This window comes from Anolis carolinensis, chromosome 2 (assembly GCF_035594765.1).
Source record: "Anolis carolinensis isolate JA03-04 chromosome 2, rAnoCar3.1.pri, whole genome shotgun sequence".
Lineage (NCBI taxonomy): Eukaryota > Metazoa > Chordata > Lepidosauria > Squamata > Dactyloidae > Anolis > Anolis carolinensis.
Window position 1 is genome coordinate 226,874,676 of NC_085842.1, and position 4,430 is coordinate 226,879,105.

Here is a 4,430-nt window from a genome sequence, read left to right on the forward strand (position 1 = left end):
GGTGGTCCAGGGTTCGTTTTGCCCCTTTGAGCCTGTTTAGAAGTTGTTTGGGGCCCCTTTAGGGTGGTCCAGGGTTCGGTTTGCCCCTTTGGGCCTGTTTAGAAGTTGTTTAAGGCCCCTTTAGGGTGGGCCAGGGTTCGTTTTGCCCCTTTGGGCCTGTTTAGAAGTTGTTTAAGGCCCCTTTAGGGTGGTTCAGGGTTCGTTTTGCCCCTTTGGGCCTGTTTAGAAGTTGTTTAAGGCCCCTTTAGGGTGATCCAGGGTTCGTTTTGCCCCTTTGGGCCTGTTTAGAAGTTGTTTAAGGCCCCTTTAGGGTGGTCCAGGGTTCGTTTTGCCCCTTTGAGCCTGTTTAGAAGTTGTTTAAGGCCCCATGAGGGTGGTCCAGGGTTCGTTTTGCCCCTTTGAGCCTGTTTAGAAGTTGTTTAAGGTCCCTTTAGGGTGGTCCAGGGTTCGTTTTTCCCCTTTGAGCCTGTTTAGAAGTTGTTTAAGGCCCCTTTAGGGTGGTCCAGGGTTCGTTTTGCCCCTTTGAGCCTGTTTAGAAGTTGTTTAAGGCCCCATGAGGGTGGTCCAGGGTTCGTTTTGCCCCTTTGAGCCTGTTTAGAAGTTGTTTAAGGTCCCTTTAGGGTGGTCCAGGGTTCGTTTTTCCCCTTTGAGCCTGTTTAGAAGTTGTTTAAGGTCCCTTTAGGGTGGTCCAGGGTTCGTTTTTCCCCTTTGAGCCTGTTTAGAAGTTGTTTAAGGTCCCTTTAGGGTGGTCCAGGGTTCGTTTTTCCCCTTTGAGCCTGTTTAGAAGTTGTTTAAGGCCCCGTGAGGGTGGTCCAGGGTTCGTTTTGCCCCTTTGAGCCTGTTTAGAAGTTGTTTAAGGCCCCTTTAGGGTGGTCCAGGGTTCGTTTTGCCCCTTTGAGCCTGTTTAGAAGTTGTTTAAGGCCCCATTAGGGTGGTCCAGGGTTCGTTTTGCCCCTTTGAGCCTGTTTAGAAGTTGTTTGGGGCCCCTTTAGGGTGGTCCAGGGTTCGTTTTGCCCCTTTGGGCCTGTTTAGAAGTTGTTTAAGGCCCCTTTAGGGTGGTCCAGGGTTCGTTTTGCCCCTTTGGGCCTGTTTAGAAGTTGTTTAAGGCCCCTTTATGGTGATCCAGGGTTCGTTTTGCCCCTTTGGGCCTGTTTAGAAGTTGTTTAAGGCCCCATGACGGTGGTCCAGGGTTCGTTTTGCCCCTTTGGGCCTGTTTAGAAGTTGTTTAAGTCCCCTTTAGGGTGGTCCAGGGTTCGTTTTGCCCCTTTGAGCCTGTTTAGAAGTTGTTTAAGGCCCCATGAGGGTGGTCCAGGGTTCGGTTTGCCCCTTTGAGCTTGTTTAGAAGTTGTTTAAGGCCCCATGAGGGTGGTCCAGGGTTCGTTTTGCCCCTTTGAGCCTGTTTAGAAGTTGTTTAAGGCCCCTTTAGGGTGGTCCAGGGTTCGTTTTGCCCCTTTGAGCTTGTTTAGAAGTTGTTTAAGGCCCCATGAGGGTGGTCCAGGGTTCGTTTTGCCCCTTTGAGCCTGTTTAGAAGTTGTTTAAGGCCCCATTAGGGTGGTCCAGGGTTCGTTTTGCCCGTTTGGGCCTGTTTAGAAGTTGTTCAAGGCCCCTTTAGGGTGGTCCAGGGTTCGTTTTGCCCCTTTGAGCTTGTTTAGAAGTTGTTTAAGGCCCCATGAGGGTGGTCCAGGGTTCGTTTTGCCCCTTTGAGCCTGTTTAGAAGTTGTTTAAGGCCCCATTAGGGTGGTCCAGGGTTCGTTTTGCCCCTTTGAGCCTGTTTAGAAGTTGGTGGTCCAGGGTTCGTTTTGCCCCTTTGAGCCTGTTTAGAAGTTGTTTGGGGCCCCTTTAGGGTGGTCCAGGGTTCGGTTTGCCCCTTTGGGCCTGTTTAGAAGTTGTTTAAGGCCCCTTTAGGGTGGGCCAGGGTTCGTTTTGCCCCTTTGAGCCTGTTTAGAAGTTGTTTAAGGCCCCTTTAGGGTGGTCCAGGGTTTGTTTTGCCCCTTTGAGCCTGTTTAGAAGTTGTTTAAGGCCCCTTTAGGGTGGTCCAGGGTTCGTTTTGCCCCTTTGAGCCTGTTTAGAAGTTGTTTAAGGCCCCATGAGGGTGGTCCAGGGTTCGTTTTGCCTCTTTGGGCCTGTTTAGAAGTTGTTTAAGGCCCCTTTAGGGTGGTCCAGGGTTCGTTTTGCCCCTTTGAGCCTGTTTAGAAGTTGTTTAAGGCCCCATGAGGGTGGTCCAGGGTTCGGTTTGCCCCTTTGAGCTTGTTTAGAAGTTGTTTGGGGCCCCTTTAGGGTGGTCCAGGGTTTGTTTTGCCCCTTTGAGCCTGTTTAGAAGTTGTTTAAGGCCCCTTTAGGGTGGTCCAGGGTTCGTTTTGCCCCTTTGAGCCTGTTTAGAAGTTGTTTGAGGCCCCATGAGGGTGGTCCAGGGTTCGTTTTGCCCCTTTGAGCCTGTTTAGAAGTTGTTTAAGGCCCCTTTAGGGTGGGCCAGGGTTCGTTTTGCCCCTTTGGGCCTGTTTAGAAGTTGTTTAAGGCCCCTTTAGGGTGGTTCAGGGTTCGTTTTGCCCCTTTGAGCCTGTTTAGAAGTTGTTTAAGGCCCCATTAGGGTGGTCCAAGGTTCGTTTTGCCCCTTTGGGCCTGTTTAGAAGTTGTTCAAGGCCCCTTTAGGGTGGTCCAGGGTTCGTTTTGCCCCTTTGAGCTTGTTTAGAAGTTGTTTAAGGCCCCATGAGGGTGGTCCAGGGTTCGTTTTGCCCCTTTGAGCCTGTTTAGAAGTTGTTTAAGGCCCCATTAGGGTGGTCCAGGGTTCGTTTTGCCCCTTTGAGCCTGTTTAGAAGTTGGTGGTCCAGGGTTCGTTTTGCCCCTTTGAGCCTGTTTAGAAGTTGTTTGGGGCCCCTTTAGGGTGGTCCAGGGTTCAGTTTGCCCCTTTGGGCCTGTTTAGAAGTTGTTTAAGGCCCCTTTAGGGTGGGCCAGGGTTCGTTTTGCCCCTTTGAGCCTGTTTAGAAGTTGTTTAAGGCCCCTTTAGGGTGGTCCAGGGTTTGTTTTGCCCCTTTGAGCCTGTTTAGAAGTTGTTTAAGGCCCCTTTAGGGTGGTCCAGGGTTCGTTTTGCCCCTTTGAGCCTGTTTAGAAGTTGTTTAAGGCCCCTTTAGGGTGGTCCAGGGTTTGTTTTGCCCCTTTGAGCCTGTTTAGAAGTTGTTTAAGGCCCCTTTAGGTTGGTCCAGGGTTCGTTTTGCCCCTTTGGGCCTGTTTAGAAGTTGTTTAAGGCCCCTTTAGGGTGGTCCAGGGTTCGTTTTGCCTCTTTGGGCCTGTTTAGAAGTTGTTTAAGGCCCCATTAGGGTGGTCCAGGGTTCGTTTTGCCCCTTTGAGCCTGTTTAGAAGTTGTTTAAGGCCCCATGAGGGTGGTCCAGGGTTCGGTTTGCCCCTTTGAGCTTGTTTAGAAGTTGTTTGGGGCCCCTTTAGGGTGGTCCAGGGTTTGTTTTGCCCCTTTGAGCCTGTTTAGAAGTTGTTTAAGGCCCCTTTAGGGTGGTCCAGGGTTCGTTTTGCCCCTTTGAGCCTGTTTAGAAGTTGTTTGAGGCCCCATGAGGGTGGTCCAGGGTTCGTTTTGCCCCTTTGAGCCTGTTTAGAAGTTGTTTAAGGCCCCATTAGGGTGGTCCAGGGTTTGTTTTGCCCCTTTGAGCCTGTTTAGAAGTTGTTTGGGGCCCCATGCGGGTGGTCCAGGGTTCGTTTTGCCCCTTTGAGCCTGTTTAGAAGTTGTTTGGGGCCCCTTTAGGGTGGTCCAGGGTTCGTTTTGCCCCTTTGGGCCTGTTTAGAAGTTGTTTAAGGCCCCTTTAGGGTGGTCCAGGGTTCGTTTTGCCCCTTTGAGCCTGTTTAGAAGTTGTTTGGGGCCCCTTTAGGGTGGTCCAGGGTTCGGTTTGCCCCTTTGGGCCTGTTTAGAAGTTGTTTAAGGCCCCTTTAGGGTGGGCCAGGGTTCGTTTTGCCCCTTTGGGCCTGTTTAGAAGTTGTTTAAGGCCCCTTTAGGGTGGTTCAGGGTTCGTTTTGCCCCTTTGGGCCTGTTTAGAAGTTGTTTAAGGCCCCTTTAGGGTGATCCAGGGTTCGTTTTGCCCCTTTGGGCCTGTTTAGAAGTTGTTTAAGGCCCCTTTAGGGTGGTCCAGGGTTCGTTTTGCCCCTTTGAGCCTGTTTAGAAGTTGTTTAAGGCCCCATGAGGGTGGTCCAGGGTTCGTTTTGCCCCTTTGAGCCTGTTTAGAAGTTGTTTAAGGTCCCTTTAGGGTGGTCCAGGGTTCGTTTTTCCCCTTTGAGCCTGTTTAGAAGTTGTTTAAGGCCCCTTTAGGGTGGTCCAGGGTTCGTTTTGCCCCTTTGAGCCTGTTTAGAAGTTGTTTAAGGCCCCATGAGGGTGGTCCAGGGTTCGTTTTGCCCCTTTGAGCCTGTTTAGAAGTTGTTTAAGGTCCCTTTAG